We start from the raw sequence: 26,581 nt of genomic DNA on the forward strand, positions 1-26,581 counted from the left end.
TGTAAAGCTTTCTCGGACTATTTCGAACCGCCGACCTTCCGATCGGCAAGCCCAAGAGGCTCAGTGGTTCAGACCGCAGCGCCGCCACGCGGGAACGGAGGGGTTAATGGGCAGGTGTGCGGCGCCAGCTGCATCCGCATCTACCTGGAGCATCTTTCCGGCGCTCTTACCTGGACGCTTTTCCCGGTTCGCTTCCCCTCTGTGGCCACTAGGGGTCCTCCCCGCCGCCCTTTGTCCTCCTTAAACGCGGCTTCCACCGCCCGGTTCCCTTTCCCAGGGCGAGGAAGGCAACGAGGAGGCGGCTGTCAATCAGGAGAGCTGGCCCCGCCCCGCAGCCCCCCTCCTCCCGCCCCGCCTGGGCTGCCTCTCTCTTTCCAGCGCAAGCAAATAGGTCCATGAATTGCCGGCGCGGGGGGCGGACTCGGCTGCTCGCCTGCCCGTCCCCGGATCCCGCAAGGGCAGAGACGCGGCTGCCCGGCGCCTCCCATGCCGGGGAAGCTGCGCCTTGAGAAGCGGGACCCCTCCGGAGAAGGAAAGAAGAAAGAAAGAAAAAAGGGTAAGTGGATCTCTCTCTCTCTCTCTCTCTCTCTCTCTCTACCCGGGCTGGAGTCTTCCATCAGGTCCGCGCGTGATTCCCTTCTTCCAGGCAAGAGCTTGCATAGGGACCCCCCCACCCCTAGTTTGCAAGGAAGGGCTGTGTTCTTCCCTATCTCCCCCAACTTAGTTCATACCAGCTAGAGAGAGGAGAGGACGATGGTTCTAAGAAGAGGTTGGCACTGAGCAGCGAGCCTCCTTTTGCAAACCTGAAATATAGGAAGCTGGAGAATCGTAGAGTTGGAAGGGACCTCGAGGGTCATCCAGACTGACCCCCTCCAATGCAGGAATATCAGCCAAAGCATCCATGACAGATGGCCATCCGACCTCTGCTTAGAAACCTCAAAGGAAGGAGAGAATCTATTTCACTGTTGAACAGCTCAGAAAGTTTTTCCTGATGTTTAGTCTTGTAACTTGAAGCCATTGGAGTCTCATCTTCCAGAGCAGGAGGAGGAAAAAAAGAAAGCCCCCCCACCCCTGTTTCTCATGTTTGTTACCTTTCCTCCCCCAGTATTTGCCCATCTGCTTGAGAAACTTCCGTCAAGGTAAGATCACAGAGTTGTTGCTCTGCTGAGAGTGACGGACTTTTAAAAACAGGTCTTTAAAATTGGGGACAACGGCGAATGGGAAAAAGTTGTCATCCTTTCTTGGCAGTAATTTTCTTAGCAGTATTTGGTTTCTGTTTCCACCACCCAAAGGGCAGAGTATGCCGAGGGAAGCTTCCCTGATGGTGTTTCAGACTATAATGCAATAATTACCTTGTGTCAAGATGGAAAAAGCAATTAATGGAGCACAAAGAAGGCTATGTGTAATACAGATGTGCAATACAGAGCCTATGTTCTAAATAAACATGCATGCAAGCCATCTCTAATGCAGGGTGCAGTTGCTGTACATGTCAGAATTGTGTGTATGTGTGTTTATTACAAATATAACACATGCCATGGTAACTATTTGGTTGTAAACACAAACTAACAAAAGCTGGCTGGCTTGGACTAAATTTCCACTTGGGCTATCTTTTCTTCCTGTCTTAGAATAGCGAGAGATGGGAATAGTTTTTCTCAGGGCAAACAAATACTCAGTAGCCATCCTACCCTTAATTTCTTTTCCTCCTATGTGCTGGATTTGACAACAGGGGGAAATTCCAGTCACCGTCCATGATAGTTGCCCAATGCCTTTTTCTGTATCTCTTGTTTTCAGGCTGTGTTAAGAGATGCTAATTTCTTTGGAGACTGTATATGTAGCATTTTTTTGTTTCCCTTCCTTTGTTTCGGCCAGTTGAGGAGCTGCAATGTATGTGAGAGGATTGTAAAGCCGAATGCCAAGTCTTGAACTTCCCTTTCGCGGTTGGGGGATGGAGGCAGACTGCCTAGCGATGTGTACTCTGTGTGTGACCTCCTCTGTGTGCGACTGCGTACAAGTCTGAGTCTGCCTGTGTCCGTGAACTTTACGAGCGCTCGGTTCCAAATCATTCAGTGCAGATTCCACACGGCTTGCTGGTTTACAGCCCACAGTCTGCCAGCCAGCCCATCTGTTAAAACACACTCCAGACAGAGCTCAAGAATCCAGGAAAGAGTCGCAAAAAGAACACTGCCTTTCCTGAATCTTAAAACACAGTATGAAATTAGGCATGTTGTTGAACTTGTGTGTAGCTTTGGAAATGGTGGTTTTGAGAACCTGAGCACAACTGAGTTAACATCCTGGCAAATCAAGGGTCTGGAGGGCTTTTGTTGTTGTTGTTGTTTGGTCCCTTGCCAAATTGTTTTTAATGATAGGCTTCTGTGAATGGTTGGTTTGTTTGGGCTATTTTGAGGCTGAGAGGCAATGAAGAGTTATCTAATTAATGGAAAATCTTCACATCTTAGTCCGTGCCAAACCATAGCTGGTTAAGGAAATCTTGCATGCCGTTTTCCTTAACTGTTTGTCAATCCAAAGCTGTGCTGTGTCTGTAACAGGAAAAAAACTATTGCATGTGGTGCTAAAAACAGAGACATTCTGATGACCCTGAGGTTTATTGAGAAGTAAGTCCAATAGATTTCGGTAGCACTTACCGTGAAGTAAATATGCTCACAATGGTAACCCGAGAGGAATAAATGCACAGTGATTAAAGTGAGTATTCCACCTCAGTAACAGGTTCCGTGGGACGCGGGTGGCGCTGTGGGTTAAAGCCTCAGCGCCTAGGGCTTTCCGATCGAAAGGTCGGCGGTTCGAATCCCCGCGGCGGGGTGCGCTCCCGCTATTCGTTCCCAGCGCCTGCCAACCTAGCAGTTCGAAAGCACTCCTGGGTGCAAGTAGATAAATAGGGACCGCTTACTAGCGGGAAGGTAAATGGCGTTTCCGTGTGCGGCTCTGGCTCGCCAGAGCAGCGATGTCACGCTGGCCACGTGACCCGGAAGTGTCTTCGGACAGCGCTGGCCCTTGGCCTCTTTGAGTGAGATGGGCGCACAACCCTAGAGTCTGTCAAGACTGGCCCGTACGGGCAGGGGTATCTTTACCTTTACCTAACAGGTTCCGTGGAAAACTCAGACTCCCTCTAGGTGATGGTAAAGGACACATTGCTGGCATGTTCTAGGTTTTGTGTGTTTTGTGTTTGCACTCGCTGCGTGTTTTGTGTGTGCACTAGCTGCACAAGAGATAATCCTGTCTGTCTTCACTTACTGGAAGGAGCAGCTTTGTGTATAGGAAATATTTGTTTAAAAATATAATTCTATAGACAACATAGATATCTGTGCTTAACAGATATTGCACAAACTTTGAAAGGTGGGGGAAGAGGATTAAGGCAAAGCACAAGTTTTGTTTTGATTTTATTGTAAGAGAGATACCCAAATCTGTACCGGGAGAGGCTAGATTGATGTCCATATGTGGGTCAATAAACACAGACTCAGCATCAATAAGGTGGAGATTCTTTTGGCAGATGATTACTCAGTCCAAGAATTGGGGAAACTTCTCTGATTCCAATTAACTCGCAACTTTGTCATTTCTCCAAATTCCTTCAAATATGCTTCTATTACCTGCGTATTTTCCACCCGATTTTCAATTATCAGCAAGGCGCCACCTGCAAATAAGCTCATTTTCTCTTTTCCTTTATTACCTTTCCCTTTTATATTTTCATCGTCTCTAATTACGTTGGCTAAAACTTCAATAAGTAATACAAATAAAATTGGCGAAAGGGGGCATCCTTGTCTTGTACCTCAGGTTTAGTGTTCTTTGTTCCCTTACGCCATCGTTCACTATGGCGCAGGCCTTATTCCTTGAATATCATTGGCTTACAGGAATCAGGAAAAGTTCCTGTTCTGGGTGGCATAGAACTCCCCACCCCCAGAGAACAGATGCATAAGCTGTCACTTGAGGCCCAAGTAGCTTCAGCTGAGAGGACTGCCTGTCCAGCTAGCTATGGACTTTCCTGTATCAGAGTAATCTGACTGCAGTGATTCATGCTGTAATAGACTCCTCGTAGGACTATAGCAATCCACGGGGCCACCTTGAAGACAGTCCGGAACCTGCTGCTGGTGAATTATGCCACTAAAGGTAAAGGGACCCCTGACCATTAGGTCCAGTCGTGGCCGACTCTGGAGTTGCGGCGCTCATCTCGCTTTATTGGCCGAGGGAGCCGGTGTACAGCTTCCGGGTCATGTGGCCAGCATGGCTAAGCTGCTTCTAAGCTGCACGGAAACGCTGTTTACCTTCCCGCTGGAGCAGTACCTATGTATCTAATTGCACTTTGACATGCTTTTGAACTGCTAGGTTGGCAGGAGCAGGGACCGAGCAATGGGAGCTCACCCCGTTGCGGGGATTCAAACCACCAACCTTTTGATCGGCAAGTCCTAGGCTCTGTGGTTTAACCCACAGTACTAGGTTGCTATTGAGGAGCAGCAAGACGGGATCATGTGTTACTGATCCAGGCAGATGATTTGTGCTTCCATGCAAGAGGGGATGGTTCCCGCCTGCTTGAAGGGGGCAGTGGTAAAACCACTCCTCAAGAAACCTTCCCCAGTTTCTGATCTCCCCTTCTGGGGCAAAGTTCTTGAGCAGGTGCTTGTGGACCAAATCCAGGCACTCTTGGAGGAAACTCATTTTCTACATCCATTTCAACTGGGGTTTAGGCCCAGTTTCAGCACAGAAACTGCTTTGATCACCGTGTTAAGAGAGAGGCAGAAGAAACGTGTCCCTGTTAATTCTCCTCAACTTCTCAGCGGTGTTCAATACCATGGTATCCTTCTGGAGCGGCTGTCCAAGTTATGGGTGGCATCACTTTGCAGTGGTTCCGGTCCTACTTGAATGGAGGTTTCTGGGGGGTGATGCTTCAGCCCTATGGAGCCTTCAATGTGAGGCTCCTCAGGGTTCAATTTTATCCCCTATGCTGTTTAACATCTACATGAAACTGCAGAGTGGGATTATCCGGAGGTTCAGAATACATTGTCAGCAATATGTTGATGGCACCCAACTCTACTTCTCCTTTGCATCTGCTGGTGAGGCAGTGGAAGTGCTGAACCCTTATCTTGCCTCAGTAATGGACTAGATGAGAGCCAATAAACAGAAGCTCAATCCAGATAAGACGGAGACCCTGTTAGTGGGTGGTTCCTAGACCAGGTGGATGGGAGGCTGCCCGCTCTTGATGAGGTTACACTCCCTCTGAAGGAGCAGGTATGCAGCTTGGGGTAATTCTGGGTCCTTTGCAGTCCCTCAAGGGTCAGGGGCACAGGCAAGGAGAGGCCCTGCTAGTAGCTCCCTGCTCCTGTCCAGCAGCCCATGGGACCATACCACAAAACAGGGCCTTCCTGGTGCCAGTACTTTGCTTGAGGAACTCTTTCCCTGTGAAGATTTTGTTGTACCTCATGTAATTGTCAATTTAAAACATATTTGTTCAGGCCTTTGGTCTGCAGTTTGAGTGGAGTTTAATAGCCCCACGTCCTGTTGTCTGCTGCATCGTATTGTTGATGTTGTTTTTAATTATTGTGTTATGCTGACCATGAGGACGGAATCCTTGCTGGCAATTTTTCAAAGAACTAAAGCTGATCTATATCTCACAGCATCTCTTGGTTTTCTGCTGAGCCCTAAATGCATATTAGTAGGTGCTGATTCGCACAGACAAATGTACAAAGAACCATTATGGCAAATTATAATGAATCCAGAGAAATTGCTGGCAAAATCACCTGGCTGTTTTCACTGGAGAAAAGGCAGATGTTAGGTTCAGGAATACCTGACTTGGGCTCATGTTTCTCTTCAGTCATGGATGTTTGGTCCTTTGACAATTGTATGGTGTGACCAAGGGTTCATCCAACCTCAACTCTGATTGCCAGAAGCTTTCTGGCAATAGTCTTTCCTGGTACAGCATTGACAGTGCACTGAGGGATGAATCTGAACATGTGAGATAAATTATTGGATTTGAGAATGAATGGTGAAATGTCTGGTGCTGTCCCTGGTGATGGCACTTTGTACTAAGGAAGACCTTTCTATCACCTATGACAAAAAAAAGCGAAGTCTCTTGTCCTTGATCTTCATGTGGTTTCCCCAGAAGGGAAAATCACCTCAGTATAGGACCAGGCATTTGGCTTCATCCAAACTTCCCAGAGCAGTCTAGCTAAGAGAGCTGATGCTAGGAAGGACTGGAATTCATAAATTCAGGGCTTGTGTTCCACATCTGTCGCCTCTAAATTATACCCCAAATTCATCATCCACCATTAGCTCTTCTGGAGTCTTCAGCCTGCCTCACAAATGGCCTAGCCATGATTAGGCTAAATAACCAATGTGAGAGGGAGAAGGAACAGCAGACCCAAGACATTTTGCTACTTGCGCTAAAAGGCAATGTGGCAACCATCCTTCTGTACACAGAAGCTGACCATAGAATCATAGAATCATAGAGTTGGAAGAGACCACAAGGGCCATCGAGTCCAACCCCCTGCCAAGCAGGAAACACCATCAGAGCACTCCTGACATATGGTTGTCAAGCCTCTGCTTAAAGACCTCCAAGGAAGGAGACTCCACCACACTCTTTGGCAGTAAATTCCACTGTCGAACAGCTCTTACTGTCAGGAAGTTCTTCCTAATGTTTAGGTGGAATCTTCTTTCTTGTAGTTTGGATCCATTGCTCTGTGTCCACTTCTCTGGAGTGGCAGAAAACAACCTTTCTCCCTCCTCTATGTGACATCCTTTTATATATTTGAACATGGCTATCATATCACCCTTTAACCTCCTCTTCTCCAGGCTAAACATGCCCAGCTCCCTTAGCTGTTCCTCATAAGGCATCGTTTCCAGACTTTTGACCATTTTGGTTGCCCTCCTCTGGACACGTTCCAGTTTGTCAGTGTCCTTCTTGAACTGTGGTGCCCACAACTGGACACAGTACTCCAGGTGAGGACCAGACTGGAAGTTGCACCATGTTTCAACATGTTTCTTTGCCACATTGTGGGCACAGGGCAGGCTGTCTGGTGTGTGTATACACACACAGTTCTTGGTCACCCCTTCCATTGTCTCCAGCATTTGCTGCCTGAGGCATCTGCCTCGCCGTGCCTTACGGTAGGGCCAGCGCTAGAACTATTTTCTATGTGCATGAAGCTCACAGTTATTTCCGTACTACAGCTTTCAATCTGAGCTGCCTCCTTCACCCAGCTTCACTTCATTTCTCCTGTGTGTTTGAAGTCGTTATTATAATGACATGCGTTGAATGTCTTTGGACAACTTCTGATACAGTTTCCAGACCCTAACGTTGTCCCTATTTTCCAGGGACTGTCCTGGTTTTACAGAAGCTGTCTGGGTTTCTGATTTGATCCCAGAATGTTCCGCTTTTCCTCAGGACATCCCTATTTCCATCAGAGAAATGTTGGTGGGTATGGTAGGATGTCCCTGTTTTCATCGGAGAAATGTTAGAGGGTATGGAGTTATCTGACCCCCCCGAGACATTTGAAGGCAGCCCTGTTTAGGGAAGTTTGTCAATGTTTAATTATGTTTTTATATGTGTTGGAAGCCACCCAGAGTGGCTGGGGCAACCCAGTCAGATGCGCAGAGTATAAATTAGGGGTCAGCAACCTTTTTCAGCTGTGGGCCAGTCCACCATCCCTCAGACCATGTCTTGGGCTGGACTATATTTTTTGGGGGGAAATGAACGAATTCCTCTGCCCCACAAATAACCCAGAGATGCATTTTAAATAAAAGCACACATTCTGCTCATGTAAAAACACCAGGCAGGCCCCACAAATAACCCAGAGATGCATTTTAAATAAAAACACACATTCTACCCATGTAAAAACACGCTGATTCCTGGATCATCCGTGGGCCAGATTGAGAAGGTGATTGGGCCGCATGCAGCTCCCGGGCCTTAGGTTGCCCTGGTATAAATAGTAAAATTATTATTATGGAATAGGACGTCCCTATTTTCATCGGAGGAATGTTGGAGGGTATGAGTTTCTTGCCTTTATAATAAGCATATAGTTCAAAACACTTCACGGGTATATGGAAGTATCCTGCCTCTGGGGAAACCAAGCCAGATGGGTGGGGTATAAGGAAGAAGAAGAAGAAGAAGAAGAAGAAGAAGAAGTGATAATAAAGGAGATATAGCCACAATGCCTAGTAGTCATTAAAGGTCTTACCCACCATGAATTTGCCTAATCCCCCTTTGAAGCTATCAAGTTGGCAACCATCACTGCATCTTGTGGTATCAAATGCCATAGATTTTAACTATGTGTTACAATCTAGCATTGTGAGAGAGCAAGGAAAACATTTCTCCACGCGAAGCACAATGATATTCTCTTCTAACATGTTTCGTCCCTGAGTTAACTACAAAGGCCCAAATGTTGCAATCTCCCCTCAGCCAGTCAGCATTTTCAGAGGACTATCTGCCATGACCCCAAGGTCTCGATCCCCGTCAGTTGCTGAAGGTTGACCCCCTGTTAATGTATATGTGAATTTAGGAGTTTTTGCCCCAGCATGCAGCACTTCGCATTTGCTTACATCGAACTTTTAATGTTTAATCCTTACAACCAGGGCATTTTTACAGCTGGATCTCACCGGAACCTAGTTCTGGCAACTCTCAGGTGGGCGCCATTGCCATTATAAGAGAACAAGGGAGTTGAGTTCCGGCCCCTCTTTTTCTATAAAAAATAGCCCTGCTTGCAACCACCCTTTAATATAGATTCCTATTACAGTGGTGCCTCGCAAGACGAAAAGAATCTGTTCCGTGAGTCTCTTCGTCTAGCGGTTTTTTCGTCTTGCGAAGCAAGCCCATTAGCGGATTAGCGCTATTAGCGGTTTAGCGGCTATTAGCGGCTATTAAAGGCTTAAGGGATTAGCGGATTAGCTGCTAAAAGGCTATTAGCAGCTTAGTGCCTTAGAAAAAGGGGGTGAGGAGCGGGGAAAAAAACCCAGGAATCGCAAGACATTTTCGTCTTGCGAAGCAAGCCCATAGCAAATTCGTTTTGCGAAGCACTTCCAAAATGGAAAACCCTTTCGTCTAGCGGGTTTTCCGTCTTGCGAGGCATTCATCTTGCGGGGCACCACTGTATATATGAAGAGGAAGGGCAGGCTGAGAGACAGACAGACAGACAGACAGGTTTTACTCAAGGCCACTGAATTTTGACAGAGGCAAGACTAAAATTCGTGGCTTCCTGCTTCCAAGTTCAGCTTCTCAGCCGTTATACTGCAGTATCTGAAAGGAGCCCAAGTGAATTAGATTTGAGGGACACGTGTGCTGTTAGACCCCTGCGAGTGAGGAGAATTGGGTCTTTAAAATAGAACTCTGACTGCTTGCTAGTTCTTCATGGGTGCTCTGATGACAGCTGAGGCAGAAGCCATCAGCCTCATCTGTCATCCGACACAGAAATGATGAGCCTGTAATACTGACCTTGAATAATGTTATGCCGAGTGAAGCATGCACAAGAACGGGGACCGGACCGGACTCCCAATTAATTTAGTCCTGGAAGCTGCAGCTTTTTGGTAGTGCTGAAATGAACGGGGTAACTTTCCTAATAAAATCTGAACCATCTCATTGCCGTTCACCAACACATTCAAACTTGCACCTTGGCAAAAGTTCACCTGTCCTGAAATAATGGCAACTTCAGCATGAAACAGGGATGCGCAGGCCAATGTGCGAAAACAACGGCGCAAGGAGCATTGCTCCTGTAGAAAAAAAGGCCTGAGTGTTTACACTGGGTTTGTGTGAATATCTGTTCAGATCTGGAGATGAATTGTTTTTTTAGGTATAACTTCAGTAGCGAAAATTCCATATGATCTAGGGTTGCCACATTTCAAAGAGCAAAAAAGAGGACACATTTGCCTACTTGGGGCTACCTGTGAAGGTGACCCAGAAACTACAACTAATCTAGAATGCGGCAGCTAGACTAGTGACTGGGAGTGGTCGCTGAGACCATATTACACCAGTCCTGAGAGACCTACATTGGCTCCCAGTATGTTTCCAAGCACAATTCAAAGTGTTGGCACTGACCTTTAAAGCCCTAAATGGCCTCGGCCCAGTATACCTGAAGGAGCATCTCCACCCCCATCGTTAAGCCCAGACACTGAGGTCCAGCTCCAAGGGCCTTCTGGCAGTTCTCTCACTGCAAGAAGTGAGGTTACAGGGAACTAAGCAAAGCAGAGGGCCTTCTTAGTAGTGGTACCCGTCCTGTGGAACGTCCTCCCATCAGATGTCAAGGAAATAAAGAACTATTTGACTTTTAGAAGACACCTGAAGACAGGCCTGTATCAGGAAGTTTTTAATGTTTGATGTTTTATCATGTTTTTAATATTCTGTTGGGAGCCGCCCAGAGCGGCTGGGGAAACCCAGTCAGATGGGTGGGGTAATAATAATAATAATAATAATAATAATAATAATAATACTTTTAACTATGGATTGCCATGACGACTCTTGTGTTACATACCCATGAAAAAGAGGATGTGTCCTGCAAAAAGAGGACGTATGGCAACCTTAATATGATCATGCATGGAATTCAAACAATTTCCAATTCATTTTATGGCTCTGTTATTCTGTGACTATAGTACCTTCACCTGCTCCAGTCAGGTTTGTTTACACTATAGAGACTGAGTTACACATGTTGAAAGCAAGAGGAAGTATCCCTAGATGATGATAAGCTCTATGTTGTCCTCTGTTGTGATAACATTACCCTGTAAATATAGGTAAAAATGGGCAAACACACAGTGGTCTGATACACTCTTTTGTTGCCTTTATCAACAACTTCTTAGGAATCTTTCCAGTATAGACAAGAGGTTTGTTTTCAGGTTAGCTCTAAACCAACAGTTGAGCATCCTTGATGGTATCTGCATATGGTCACTGATCAACAATGGAAATGGCAACACAAAATACCCATCACTATCATAATTGGCCCTTGATGAACAAGTGAATGCCCGAACCCCAAAATTCAGGTAGTTTGAGGGAGCTATGCGGGATCTTTTTAGCTAATTTCTTAATGTATGCCAGCTTACCCCAATCTTCCGCCTTCCAGATGTTTCGAACCATTACTCCAATTGGCATAGCCATGTAGATTGGGGAAGGCTCATGTATACAAATTGGCTGTAATCTCTAGTTGTATATGGTGATGTCACCTTACTTTGATATGTAAAAACTATAAATATTTTAATATTAATTTGCGAGTGCCATGTTTGCTTTTAGCAAACTAACAAATATTATCAGTTAATGGAAATCTGTTTGTGAACTTCTTGAGCAAAGCAAAATGGAAAGATTGCTCATTCTGAGTTCTGAATTGCTGTGTCTAAATTATTGAAGTGTATGTCTTTAAAAAATATATATTTGTAATTTTCATTTATATGCATTACGACAATTATTTAACCATAATTTTAACATTTTTAATTCCGAGTCCCTTCCCCCTTTCTGCGGTTCCTTACATTTATTTTTGTCCTTTCCTGCATACTCCAAATAGCCTTAACTTATTCTTTTAATCATCTATTATATATATATATATTTAAAACAGCAGGTTTTTATGATAATCCTGCCAATGTCTTGATCTGTTTACAGTTTGTTTGTAAATACTTAATAAACCATTTCCATTCCTTTCTAAAAAGTTTGTTGCCTTGATTTCTTATTCTTCAGTAAGTTTCACTATTTCTGCGTACTCCATTAGTTTCTATATCCATTCTTCTTTCGTCGGGACCTCTTCATCCTTTCACTTTGGGACAAAGAACATTCTCGGCTGCGGCTCCAATCTGGTGGAACGCTCTGTCACAAGAGACTAGGGCCCTGCGGGACCTGACATCTTTCCGCAGAGCCTGCAAGACAGAGTTGTTCCACCAGGCCTTTGGTCAGGGCCCAGCCTGACTCCCTCCTCTGGCAACCTGCACAGAATTTTGGTTAACGGTTGCCATTAATTTGACTTTAATTAATTTTTATAATGGAATGTTTTTAGAATGTTTGATTGTTTGATTATTTAATTGTTGTTAGCCGCCCTGAGCCCGGCTTCGGCTGGGGAGGGCGGGATATAAATAAAATTTATTAATATTATTATTATTATTGCAGCTGTAGTCGCATACAGAAATAAATGTCTATACTGTTTAGGTAGTTCTAATCCCATCTTTCCCAAGAGAAAAGCTTCTAGGGTTTTTTTAAACAAATGTTTAAAGTTTGTGTCTTGAATATCTCCCAGTTTTATGCAACTTATGTATTTAGCTGTTCTAAGAAGTGGAGTTTGATTTGGAGGCATTTTTAGAAGCCATCTGCTTCAGAGCACATGAGTGCCAAAACAATTGTAGGCCAAGGAGGAGTTTAATTCTTGAATTACGGTGAATGTTAACTTCTTTCTCACTATAATGTAAAGTTGAATTCTGCAGAATCAGATGTATATATGAGATGTGCACTCTGTGCTGACTAGGCTTCAATGTTAAAAGCCATGCAAAGCCTTTCATCAAGAAGTGAGATGTGAGATGTAGGAACAATGCATTCTTGCAAGCTTTTTGTATGCTCATGGATATGTGGAAAGGATATATCTGTGTCTCCAAAACATCCCATGCAATGGCAATGGAAATATAGGTGACCTTTTACATGCCTTAATGGAAATAGAGGACTTTCACCACTAGGGTGCTGAAGTGACAGTTCTATAATAGCAGCAGTAGCAGTAGTAGTAATAGTAATAGTAAATTATTTATACCCCGCCCATCTGGCTGGGTTTCCCCAGCCACTTGGGCCAGCTCTGAACAGAATATTAAAAACACGATAAAACATCAGACATTAAAAACTTCCCAATACAGGGCTGCCTTCAGATGTCTTCTAAAAGTTACCGTATTTTTCGCTCTATAGGACGCACTTTTTCCCCTTCAAAAATGAAGGGGAAATGTGTGTGCGTCCTATGGAGCGAAGACGCTATAGTCCCGCGACCCTCTCCCGGCTGGAGAGGTGACGCGCGCCTATAGCAGGAGTCTCTATAGCCGCGCGTCACCTCTCCAGCAGGGAGAGCGCGCGCGGGGCTAAAGCAGCCCCCCGCGACCCTCTCCCGGCTGGAGAGGTGACGCGCGCCTATAGCATGAGCCTCTATAGGCGCGCGTCACCTCTCCAGCCGGGAGAGCGCGCTCGGGGCTAAAGCAGCCCCCCGCGACCCTCTCCCAGCTGGAGAGGTGACACGCGGCTATGGCAGGAGTCTCTATAGCTGCGCGTCACCTCTCCAGCAGGGAGAGCGCGCACGGGGCTAAAGCGGGCTTTTGCGGGAGGTGGGGGAATTCCCCCACCTCCCAGGAAAGCCAAGAGAAGCCGTGCAGCCCTTTTAAAGTGCTCACGGCTTCTGCCGGTTTTGCGGGAGGTGGGGGAATTCCCCCACTTCCCAGGAAAGCCAGGAGAAGCCACGATCTCTTTAAAGGGGTTGCGTGGCTTCTGCGGGCTTTTGGGAGAGGTGAGGGAATCCCCCCACCTCCCAGTAAAGCCAGGAAAGCCCTGTGCAGCGTCTCCCGGCAAGGAGAGGCTGCACGGGGCTAAAGGGGAAGCCATCCCGCTCTCTGCCTTGGCTTCCTCCATAGCTGCGCGCAACCCCTCCGGCAAGGAGACGCTGCGCGGGGCTATGGATTATTTAGCCCCACGCAGCCTCTCCCGGGAGGGAGAAGCTGCACGGGGCTAAATGGGAAGCCAAAATAGCCTTGGCTTCCTCCATAGCTGTGCGCAACCCCTCCGGCACGGAGAGGCTGCACGGGGCTATGGATTCTTTAGCCCTGCACAGCGTCTCCCGGCAAGGAGAGGTTGCGCTGGGCTAAAGAGGAAGCCAAAACACCGAGCGGGATCCATCCTGCTCTCTGCCTTGGCTTCCTCCATAGCCGCGCACAACCCCTCCGGCAGGGAGAGGTTGTGCGCAGCCTGTACGCTGCTCTTTGGTGCTGGGGGGGGGGGAATATTTTTTTTCTTGATTTCCCCCCGTAAAAACTGGGTGCGCCCTATGGTCCGGTGCGCCCTATGGTACGAAAAATACGGTAGATAGTTGTTTATTTCCTTGACATCTGATGGGAGGGTGTTCCACAGGGCAGGTGCCACTACCAAGAAGGCCCTCTGCCTGGTTCCCTGTAACCTCACTTCTTGCCATGAGGGAACTGCCAGAAGGCCCTCGGTGCTGGACCTCAGTGTCTGGGTAGAACGATGGGGGTGGAGACGCTCCTTCAGGTCTACTGGGCTGAGGCCATTTAGGGCTTTAAAGGTCAGCACCGTCACTTTGAACTGTGCCCAGAAACGTATTGGGAGCCAATGTAGGTCTCTCAGGACCGATGTTATATGGTCTCGGCAGCCACTTCCAATCACCTGTCTAGCTGCCACATTCTGGATTAGTTGTAGTTTCCGTGTCACCTTCATAGGTAGCCCCACATTGCAGTAGTCCAAGCGGGAGGTAACCAGAGCATGCTCTATTGCCATATTGTCATTCCATAGTAATGGGCCATAACTGAGTTTCATGCTGAGTTTTGTGAGTGTGTTGGAGAGTCTGAGGAGCCCCATGCATAGGCACCTACTCTAAGGGGCCCAGATCCCTTCAGGGGCCTCATAAAACATTTGAACACCCCCCCCCCCAGTATTGAGAACAATTGGGGTTAGAGGAGGTTGAGCGAGGAGCCGAGCGCCCAATGGCTTGTGGCTGGTGACTCCTTCTCCACCTCCTCTTTGTCCTCCTGCTATGGAAGGGAAAGAGAGGGGGAAGCAAGCCCAGGATGGTGGGGGCGACAGGGGCAGGAACAAATCTGCCAGCCATTGAAACTGGGCTGCCGCTGCATTCAGCAACACCACCAGGCTTCTCCAAGTGCCCCTGTGTCACGTAGACATCATGCCCATGTCATTGTCCCCTCATCTTCTGCTCAGGTTGGTGCCTGTGACCCCATGTTACCTAAGAAGCCAAATAATAAACGGCTCAGGATCGCAATACCTCAAGGACCGCCCCTTTTCATATGAACCTATCCGGACCCTGAGATCGTCTTCTGATCTCTGTGTGCCTTTTCCTCGAAAGGTCCGAAGGGTGGCAACATGAGAACGGGGCCTTCTGTGCAGTGGCTCCCCATCTGTGGAATGCTCTCCCCAGGGAAGTCCGCCTGGCACCTTCATTATTCACCTTTAGGTGCCAGGCAAAAACATTCTTTTTTAACCAAGCCTTTGGTTGACCTGGGACACGGGTGACGCTGTGGGTTAAACCACAGAGCCCAGGACTTGCCGATCAGAAGGTCGGCGGTTTGAATCCCCGCAATGGGGTGAGCTCCTGTTGCTCGGTCCCTGCTCCTGCCAACCTAGCAGTTCGAAAGCATGTCCAAGTACAAGTAGATAAATAGGTACCGCTCCGGCGGGAAGGTAAATGGCCTTTCCATGCGCAGCTCTGGTTCACCAGAAGCAGCTTAGTCATGCTGGCAACATGACCCAGAAGCTGTACGCCAGCTCCCTCGGCCAATAAAGTGAGATGAACACCACAACCCCAGAGTCGGCCGGGACTGGACCTAATGGTCAGGGGTCCCTTTACCTTTATTGAGTTATTGTTTTTATTTTGATTTTATATATTGTGATCTTTTTTGAGAACCGCCCTGAGACCTCTGGCATAGGGCAGTATATAAATTCAATCAATCAATATCAATGGTCTTCGTCCATTGCAATGCTAGATACTGTATTTTAGAAATGTTTGAGAAGCCCTTTTGTGTATATGTGGAAGCTGCATATGTCAAAGCAGGTTTTTGGGTTCTCGCCATGTGCTGTAAGTTTCATATTTGGCCGGAAAATAAATGGAATGAAATGTTCTTTGGTCACCCATGTAACTAGTAAAAGCTCTGCCCAAAATATACTTGTTTCAGGATAGATTCCGTATGACATCCTCCTTCTTGCTTGTTTAGCAATACTGCAGTAACTACTGTCTTCTAGAAAGTCAACATTAATAGGCAGCATCCTGTTTATCTGAAGTAATATTCTTTTACTGGATCTGCCTTTTGACATTTATTAACAGTAAAACAGCTTGCACAAACAGCTTCCAAATAACTTCTGACAAATAAAAATGAAAATCCCAGATAAATAACACCAGACACCACAACTTGGACAGATAACTATTACGTTATATCCTCCACTGTTAGCTGTAGGCCTAATTTGAGCCAAGGTTTGTGTGTTCAGACCCTGAAACCTCCCCCCTAAATAAATGCACTCATGACTCAAATTTTTGGTTTGGTTTTTGGCAGAATTTAGGCCACAACTTTGTTGATTACAGAATGTGACTGGTTGCATAGGCTCTGGTTCAACTAGCTCCCTGCCATGCAGGTAACGCTGACCCAGGGCACCAGCATAGGTCAGCCAAGGGTGAACACCTGTGTTAAGTTGTGGGTGAACATATCAGACGACACAGCAATTCTTCCAAAGCAGCTTTTTATTTGTAAGCTGGAACAGAACTGAACACCAGACACCACCAGCTCAGTCAGCCTGCTTATATAGAGCTCCAGAACAACGTAACTGTTGCAACTTTCTAAAACTATCCAATCACTGAACGTCACTTTCGATCCTTCATTTGCATACAAACTATCCAATCACTGAACGTCACTTTCAATCCTTCATTTGCATAACTATCTACGGTATCCCCCTGCTGGCCCAGGGTGAGAACTTCAGTACATAACAACCTGGATAAGTGGAAAGCTGGGAACAGGCTATCTCCGCCACCCAAATGTCCCCCTGAACTCAGGCACGGGCATAACCCCCTCTCAGGGGTTGACCAAACCATCGAGTCCCTGGATTCCTTTAACGGAATACCCTTCACATAGGGATGGCGAGAGCGTTCTCCCGTCCCTATCACCTGAACCAGAGCCTATCCGCAACCTTCCAAGTTGTGACGATTTGCTACGTGGCAGGCGAAACCCAAATGGCAACAGCCAATCAGCCAGGTGGGGAAAATTCCTGTCGTGCTCCTGTCCCAACGACAGATGACACACGACGGCATAGCAAGGTGAAGCGCAAAACCCTAGAAGTAGGGAGAGGTGGGCGGGTGTTCCGGATGCACACACCGAAAGAGGAAGCTCTGGGTCACGTGCATGGCATAAATAGGTCCCTCGAACCGTTTGGACTGCGTCCCATTGGCCAGATTGCACTCAGCTTTGAGGGACCTACCAATCAGGTGTTGTGGCTGACCAATCGTACCCACCCACAACACAGGGTGTCAGTTTGCCGGGTCTCACCGCAATACGTGCCCTCTTTAAGGGAGGACCCGATTTACCAGTAAGAATAACAGTATGTAACATTTGTACAGTGCTCTCAGTGCCTTTCACATGCCATCTCTGCTTACAGCAACCCTGTAAATCAGTATTATTCCCCATATTGCAGATGGGAGGACTGAGGCAGAAATGGCATCTCTAAGCCTACCAGTGAGTTCATGGCCGAGATGAAATTTTATTGAAGGACTTCCTGATTGGCAGTCCAATTTCTTGGCCACTCTGCTACACCATCTCTGGTTTTTAATACAAGGTGCAGTCCTGGATCATGTGAAATCAGATGACTAGATATGAGCAGATAGAGTTGTTGACCTCGCTACTGAGTCACTCACATTCACAGCTCTTGTGATCTGGATCAAAAATAGATTCCATGCCAAGGAATGTGGCTCCCCTTCAGGATTGGGTCCTGTCCTTCTTTAAAAATAGTGTTAAGCAAGTGTCTGTAAAAAATAATAATAATAAAATACAGTGGTACCTAGCAAGACGAATGCCTCGCAAGACGAAAAACTCGCAAGACGAAAGAGTTTTTCGTTTTCTGAGTTGCTTCGCAAGACGAATTTCCCTATGGGCTTGCTTCGCAAGACGAAAACGTCTTGCGCCTTTTTCTTAAAACCGTCAATGCATTCCTATGGGAAACCGTCAATGCACAGTGGTGCTTCGCAAGACGAAAAAATTCACAAGATGAAAAAACTCGCAGAACGAATTAATTTTGTCTTGCGAGGCACCACTGTAAATGTAAGCCAGTGGTCTGAGGAAGTCATAAAGGTGAAGAGCAATTATTCTGGTGAAAAATCTACATCACAATGGAAAGGCAAAGAGTTCGGCACCTCCTGAGGGATGAAAGGTATTGAAGGTTCCATACCCTCCAACCTTTCTCCGATGAAAATAGGGTCGTACCATTCCATAATGATAATTTTACTATTTCTACTGCACACATATGACTGGGTTGCCCCAGCCACTTGGGGCGGCTTCCAACATATATACAGTGGTACCTCAGGTTAAGAACTTAATTCGTTCTGGAGGTCCGTCCCTAACCTGAAACTGTTCTTAACCTGAGGTACCACTTTAGCTAATGGGGCCTCCCGCTGCAGCCATGCCGCTGCTGCGCAATTTCTGTTCTCATCCTGAATCAGCCTGAGGTACTATTTCTGGGTTAGCGGAGTCTGTAACCTGAAGCATCTGTAACCTGAAGTGTCTGTAACCCGAGGTACCACTGTAAATACATAATAAAACATGAAACATTAAAAAAAAATCCCTTTACAGGATTTCCTTCAGGTGGCTCGGTTGTCTGATAACTCCATACCCTTCAACATTTCTCCAATAAAAATAGGGACGTCCTAAAGAAAAGCGGGACATTATTGGATCAAATCAGAAACCGGGACAGCTTCTCTAAATCAGGGACGTCCCTGTAAAATAGGGACACTTGGAGGGTCTGAGGTTCCTGTGAACACATTTAAATGAACATTAGTTATAGCTATTGCCATACTCTGGGAAATTTAAAAAATAACTTTGGAAAGCAAATGTCCCCTTTAAAAGGCAATTATATGCATCTTTGTCTTAAAATCATTGTTCCGCACCAAATATTCAGAGACACAATTTCATACAAATGTTGTCTCTACTGATCCTAGAAGTTTAAAAAAGAAAAGAAAAAACCCGTCTAGTCTTACTGTAATGGTTCTAGGGGTTGCTCGTGCGTAAGCCGGTGCAAACACCTGGCTGGGTTGCCTGAGTGAACCTTTTCTGTCCGGACAGCCACTCACCCGTGGCTGACTCAATCGCTGGCAGAATCCGTCAGTGGGCGTTTCTTAAACTTCTTCCAGCAAAGAAGCTCTTTGACGCCTAGTCTCCTCCTACTCTCTCTGCGCGAAAGCCTTCTGCGCAAGGAGGGCGTAGGCAGCAGAGGACCCCTACTCTCCCCGCTGGTCCCCGGCAATGAGTCATGGGACCACCTCGCCGTTTCGCCCATATGCCCCCCTTCTTCACTGGTGCTACGCTGATTCTCTTCCCCAGAAGATGGGCTGCCTCTTCCAATCCCGGGACGCTCTCCGGAATTCCTCTGGATTTTGCTCTCTCCCTCCGGCACTGATGGCAGTTCCCTGACACTTACCTTGGAAGCACTGCACTTCAGAATTTTAAATAGAAACTATCGTTAGGAGACCTTGAGCAGTAAACAAATCCTGTTTTTGCCTTGCAACTAGACATTCATTAGTCATAACCGTGACATCTTCATCTCTTGGTAATGTGGGCCTTTCTCCTGTTGTTTTCCTAAGAGGACCACCCAATGGCACCCCTGAAAGATCAGCAGGATCAATGCGTCCTGCGAATATTGGGTTCTGTTTGTTTTATAATGAGATATGAAAGAGAAGCCGCCTCGTTTCCCCTCTCCAGTTTGCCTACCAATAAACTGCAGCATTGCCACCAGTGAAATTTCATTTTTCATTGAAGTGTCAGAAAGCATTTAGGTCCTACTTCTGCAGCGAGCCCATTTCCATAATGCCGCACTACTGTTTCATTATTCTGATATTAGTTCGTTTGTGTGGTTCTATTTTGTGATTTTAATTGTGATGTTTTTGTACCTTCTCGACCACCATTTGGCGAAGGGCGAAATAAATAAGAAATGGCAAACTTTAGACATGCTTTAGGCTTTTCTTGTGGCATTCCCTGACAGAAGTATGGTATGCACAAAATTATTTTGCTTCACTGAGGGGTATTTCTAGAATATCGATGGAAATTGGAAATTCTGTGCAGAAGTTGGAATGTGATTTATTATTTTTTTACAAGGCAGCAAGCAAATGGCAAAGATCACCATTGTTATACAGGATTAGCAATCTGTTATATAAATGTCCTGCGGTAATCTTCACGAACAGCAGGGACCCAGGCTGAGTGAGCCTTAGCTGTTGCCTGTTACTTCACGATTACTTCCTTCCAATTTTTCAACCCAGAGTAAAGAGAGATTATGGAAGTAATAGTGCATAGTGGATCCAGTCTTGGGTGACAGTTCAGCAAAGGAAACGAAACCACAATAAAACAAAATTCAAATTCCGTAGGGGAGTTCCCATAGGAGAGGGGGGAAGCGTTTTGGCATATAAGTATGTCCTCTTATGTATTTTAATCACCTTAATTGGGTGTTCATTCATATGATTTTAAAAATTGTGTAGAGGGGAAAAAGGGACCATGCTCACTGGCTCACCTGTTTGGGAAATCTGGACTGTGTTAGAATCACTTCTGCCATTGTAGAAGCGCTTTCTCTAGTAGGGTTTTCTCCCAATCCACCTCCATCATGGAAATAGCTGCTGCCTGTTTGGTCACCCAGCTGTTTCTATAAGCCTATGCAAAATGACTTGGCCAAGCTAGGGCCGTTAAGAAACCATTGAGGGCCATTGGTAATGCAAGAGAACTGTCCTTCTCCCCTTGTCCTGAAGTGTCAACAGAAGCTGGGCTTTGAAAGGTTGCCAGGGCAACTGGGTGTGAGGTTTTAACAGGCTGTTCTGGGAGGAAGAAGCGGGAAGAGACAAGACTGGAATCCATCTTGGGCAGGCTGGCTGAAGGCTGGCTGAGAGAGATGGCTTGGACACCATGGACTGCTGTGGAGGACAATGAAATGACCGTGCTGTAAGACCTGGACTCCCTCCATGCACACTGAAGGTGAAGAAACCATATTTCTTAAAACTATGACAGTCTCTACTGTGTCTCGATTCTCCAAAGGACCACAGGCCCTGGGTGAGTGCCTGGAACCCCCTGAGATCTTGCTGCAGCTCAACAGACAGTTGGAGTGGAACTCAACTTTTATAACACGGCGCCCAACCACTGCATGTTTGGTTACCCAGATGTTTCTCCCTGTAATCCTGTAATCAAAAATAGAAAGAAGCGGTCATCGTGCTTGTGTAGCTGGGCTTGGATTAATTCACATATTGGTAACAAGGAATGCTGTAACATCTCTTTTATGAAAAATAACAACTTGACAATAACAATGTCCTCTACCAGGGCAAGCAGCCGGTGTCCCAGAGAAGCAAGAAACAAGCACACACCGTCCTTTCCCTAATCTCGTTGCCAGAAATGGATTGTGTTCTTGCTGAAAGGCAAAGCGGCCCTAGTGATATATTAATGATCTGTTATAAACGATGAGACCAACTAAATCCATACTTTAAAATTACAACAGAGCAAGAACAGTTGTCCAGTGATACATGTGCTCTAGCCTAAGCATTTGTTTGTTGGACAGCAATATCTTAAATCTGAACAAGGAAAATGAACAGGTAAACACTGGCAAATAATTAGGCCTATAAACTGATCAACTTTGTTCTACTGCTAGAGAAACGCATATACAATGGTACCTTGGTTCTCAAATGCCTTGGTTCTCTAACGCCTTGGTTCCCAAACGCCAAAAACCCAGAAGTAAGTGTTCTGGTTTTTGAACTTTTTTCGGAAGCCAAATGTCTGATGCGGCTGTCGGCTATTGTTTCCGGTGCGCCTGCACCAATCAGAAGCTGCACCTTGGTTTTTGAACATTTCGGAAGTCAAACAGACTTTCGGAACAGATTAAGTTTGGCACTTTTGTTTTTGCTATTTATTTTGCGTTTTTGTTTTTGAGGCTTTTTCAGTTAATTGGTTCTTCTGACTTTGTGGATGATAATTTTTACCATCTACAATACTGTCTTATTTATTTTGTAGTACAGTACATTGATGATTGCTTTCATTTTTTGGATCAATGGTCTGGTTAGATAGTAAAATTCATGTTAAATTACTGTTTTAGGGGTTGTTTTTAAAAGTCTGGAACGGATTAATCCATTTTGCATTACTTTCTATGGGAAAGTGTGCTTTGGTTTTGGAACACTTTGGTTTTGGAACAGACTTCTGGAATGGATTAAGTTTGAGCACCAAGGTTGCAAACAAGCCCTCATGGCTGACTACCACCCCCCCACCCCCATTAGGAAAATTGATCCAACAACACCATATTAAATGGCTTACTTTTTAAAAACAGCCACGAGCACAGGGGGCAGCAAACTTTTTGGGGAGGGGGCCGGTTCACCGTCCCCCAGACCTAGTGGCGGGCCAGACTGCTTGCGCAAGCGCGTGCGCACTTGGTGGAGGGGGCTTCTCTCCCTCTCTCCCCCCCAGACCCTCCCCTCCCCCTGCCTACCTCCTCCGCCACTCTGCCTGCGGTTGGGAGCTGGTGGCTGGTTAGGCTATAGTTCCATTCCACCTTAAAAGGAGCAGGCATGGCTGGTGTATCACATGCCTGTTTACTTCCAGCTCTCGCTGGGAACTTCCGTTTGTATATAGCTTTTGTATTGCTGCTGTTTTTCCTGGACACAGAGGCAAGCAGTCATGTTCTTCCTTTGTTATGAACTAGGTTGAATAAAGCTGTAAATGTGCGCTCTCTCTGTCTGCATCTTTCTTTGTGGAGACTTACACACTCTGCTGAAAGGGTGTCCATGGGTCTTGGAACGTCTCTGAGGCTCGTGTCGCTAATTGACTGATGCTGTTCCATGGGAGACCAGTGATCGTCCGGAGACAGCTGGGGCCTGCCTGATGCCTCCGTCAGTGTGGAGCCTGTGTGGTCAGGGGCCAGTGTGGTGTAGTGGTTAAGAGCGGAAGATTTGTAATCTGGTGAACCGCATTCACGTCCCCGCTCCTCCACATGCAGCTGCTGGTGACCTTGGGCTAGTCACACTTCTCTGAAGTCTCTCAGCCTCACTCACCCCACAGAGTTTGTTTGTTGTGGGGGAGGAAGGGAAAGGAGAATGTTAGCCGCTTTGAGACTCCTTCGGGCAGTAATAAAGCGGGCTATCGAATCCAAACTCTTCTTCTTCTCTTCTTCCATCTCCCTGGACGTATCCTAACAAAAGCGCCTTTCCTTTTTGGGCCAGTTTTCCCAGACACCAGGCATGGGGCCAGCACCAAGCTCCAGCCCACAGCACAGCCATGGGGAGAGGCAGGCGAGCGGGCGGTGAGGCTTCCTATCAAAGCTCAGCCCCCTTCCTCCGCAGGGCGGGGAGAAGCCAGGAAGAGGAAGGGAGGAGAAAAAATTGCAAGAAATGGCGATTGCGCCGATCCAAACGGCAATTGCAGAACCGTTTGCGGGCCGGATCCAGAGAGCAATTGGGCCGGATCCGGCCCACGGACCTTAGTTTGCCGACCCCTGCACTAGCACAACTGGTCTATTTTCTGCTTCCGCAACCGCTAAGTTTGTGCGGAACTCAGTGGAAAGCAATCATGAGCTCAAAGCCTCTCTTGGCATTTCCCCAGGTACCGAACAGTTCACAGTAAATCAAGTTCATTGGGGGAGACCTTGTTTATTCAGAAGACTTTTGCAAATGTCTTGCAGCATTCGATACGTTCTCCTACGCTCAGGCGAGTTGAAAAACAAAGCTATTAGAACAGAAACTCGTGTGATTTCTTGGCAGCAGCTGACTGCTGTCAATAGACACGGTATGGCAAGACTTGCCATATTAATAATACAAGGGGAGAAGGCAAGAAGGAGAAGAAAAATCTGATTGATTGATAAAATACCAGGTTCAATTGGCTTGTCTATCGAACAGGGCATGCATGTGTTTTCACTTCCTAACTTCTCAGGGTAGCAAAGCAGCATGAATTCATACAAAATGTATAGCATAAGTTTTTGCATTTTTTCAATTTTTTATTTTAGATTCTGGAATGGGCACACATAGCTGGAATATTTCTCAAGTAATCTGAGCAATGCTCTTTGGGTAAAGCCACAGCCGGGCATGTTCTGCTTCCTCCCCCCCCCCCCCCCCCGTGCACACACTGTATTTTGAAAGCTCTTTTATGATGCACGGAAGCAGCTGTTTTGGAGCTGAAATGGCACCAGGCTTTTTAAAAGGCCGTTTTAACTAGGTATGCTACAGACTACTTCCATCTGTGCTAGGCTATTTGGTGGAGCTGAGCCTTGGGAGTGATGGTGTTCACCCACATTTTGCAATGCAGATAAACCTCAGTAGAAGATTTAGCTTTGCACCTGGCTGTAGTTTAAACAGGACTGCTTTCTTGCAACGCAGCTGTGGCTGGTAGTGCCATTAAAAAGTAAGGTGTGTAGTAAAAAGCAAAATGTGTACAGTGGTACCTCAGGGTACATACACTTCAGGTTACATACGCTTCAGGTTACAGACTCCGTTAACCCAGAAATATTGCTTCAGGTTAAGAACTTTGCTTCAGGATGAGAACAGAAATCGTGCTCCGGTGGTGCGGTGGCAGCAGGAGGTCCCATTAGCTAAAGTGGTGCTTCAGGTTAAGAACAGTTTCAGGAACGAATTAAGTACTTAACCCGAGGTACCACTGTATTTTAAAAACATACCTGTTGCCAGGGTCACAACCCTCATTATGTTGTTATTTTTTTGAAAAAAACAATCCCAGTGATTTTGAAATGGAGAGAGTCTTCGTTGGATTTTATGAGGAAAAGATGAGAACAGTTGCATGGTAAAACAATATTATGTGATGCATGGTAACACAATATAAGGGATGCGGGTGGCGCTGTGGGTTAAACCACTGAGCCTAGGGCTTGCTGATCAGAAGGTCGGCGGTTCGAATCCCCGCGACGAGGTGAGCTCCCGTTGCTCGGTCCCTGCTCCTGCCCACCTAGCAGTTCGAAAGCACAAAGTGCAAGTAGATAAATAGGTACCACTCCAGCGGGAAGGTAAACGGCATTTCTGTGCGCTGCTCTGGTTCGTCAGAAGCAGCTTAGTCTTAGAAAGAAAAATAAGGCTATTGAGCCATTTTGTCCCCAAAAGGCAACCAGGCATTCTGTTTTGGCCACTGTAACCTTGGTTTAAGCAGCGATTTGGCACCTAGCTGATATGTCTTGCGTTTCTAGTGCCAATTAAGCATCTTTGAAAAGGCAGTAGTAACTTGTGAGTTAGTGACTTTTCTGTGCATAGCTAAGAAGCATTGGTTTTTTCACCACGTCTTTCTGTTTCTTTGTTATGTTTCAGGTTTGGCCGGTCGCCTTTGGTCCCAGCAAGCCAAGTTGGAGCCTTTCCCCACCACCACCACTGTTAATCTAAAGCTAGCTGCCGAAATGACAACCGGCGTCAAAGGTATGGCCTCCACTGCAAGTAACAAGTAACTCTCATTATTTCTCTGCCTATCGTCTAGTAGGAAATCTGCTTTTGGGGGCAAGATGCTTGAGCAAGTGTACTTAAAAGCTTCAGGTGCAATACTGATTTTCTGGGCCCATTTCATTGTGGCTTCCAACCTGGTTATGGAATGGAAATCCCTTTGATTGTCCCCGATGACTGATCTATGCCAGATGTGTGATGGGGAGTGCATCTCTGATTATTCTACTGGATCTCATGACTGAAAGTAAATTGGAAACACTGTTTCTCAGAAGATCTGAAGGTCGGTTCCAGAAGGTGATGTTGCCAGATTGGAATAGGGTATCATTGTACTTGTTTTATGGTATCCAACAGAGTTCTGTTCTGTCCCCATGTTGCTCCAAGCACAAGGTTGGTGCTGGCTTTTCAAGCCCTAAACGGCCTCGGCCCAGTATACCCGAAGGAGCGTCTCCACCCCCATCCTTCAGCCCGGACATTTACCGTATTTTTCGCCCTATAAGACGCACTTTTTCCCCTCCAAAAATGAAGGGGAAATGTGTGTGCGTCTTATGGGGCGAATGCAGGCTTTCGCGGAAGCCTGGAGAGTGAGAGGCGTCGGTGCGCACCGACACCTCTTGCTCTCCAGGCTCCAGGAAGCTATCCGCAAGCCTTGCGCACCTGGGGGGAGTTCCCCTGGGCGCGCAAGGCTTGCGGGCGGCAGCCTGCAGCGCGGAACACGGGGCGCCCTTCGGAGGACGCCCCGTGCTTCGCGCAAGTGTCCGCAAGCCTTCCGCACCGGGGGAGAACTCCCCCCCGGCGCGCAAGGCTTGCGGGCGGCAGCCTGCAGCGCGGAACACGGGGCGCCCTTCGGAGGACGCCCCGTGCTTCGCGCAAGTGCCAGCAAGCCTCACGCACCTGGGGAGAACTCCCCCCCGGCGCGCAAGGCTTGCGGGCGGCAGCCTGCAGCGCGGAACACGGGGCGCCCTTCGGAGGACTCCCCGTGCTTCGCGCAAGTGCCAGCAAGCCTCGCGCACCGGGGGAGAACTCCCCCCCGGCGCGCAAGGCTTGCGGGCGGCAGCCTGCAGCGCGGAACACGGGGCGCCCTTCGGAGGACGCCCCGTGCTTCGCGCAAGTGTCCGCAAGCCTTCCGCACCGGGGGAGAACTCCCCCCGGCGCGCAAGGCTTGCGGGCGGCAGCTGCCGCCCGGCGCATGGGGCGCCCTGCAGCAGAGCGCCCTGGAGCCAGGCAGACATCGGCCAGCCCCACAAGGTCGGGGGACAGCGGGGAGGCGCAGCGCC

At 47.2% G+C, this 26,581-nt stretch overlaps 1 protein-coding gene across 1 annotated transcript in view; it reads left to right on the plus strand.

Annotated features, from left to right (window-relative positions):
• Nucleotides 1-381: 381 nt before the first annotated feature.
• The window catches only part of MARCHF3 (membrane associated ring-CH-type finger 3), a 184,593-nt gene continuing 158,393 nt past the window's right edge, over nucleotides 382-26,581 (plus strand). Inside the window, exons 1-2 of the mRNA XM_083404367.1 lie at nucleotides 382-556; nucleotides 25,182-25,286. The gene's annotated coding sequence lies outside the window, so the exon portion shown is untranslated. The remainder of the gene's footprint in view (nucleotides 557-25,181; nucleotides 25,287-26,581) is intronic.

This window comes from Podarcis tiliguerta (genome assembly GCF_965153285.1).
Source record: "Podarcis tiliguerta genome assembly, chromosome: 11".
NCBI classification, from domain to species: Eukaryota; Metazoa; Chordata; class Lepidosauria; order Squamata; family Lacertidae; genus Podarcis; species Podarcis tiliguerta.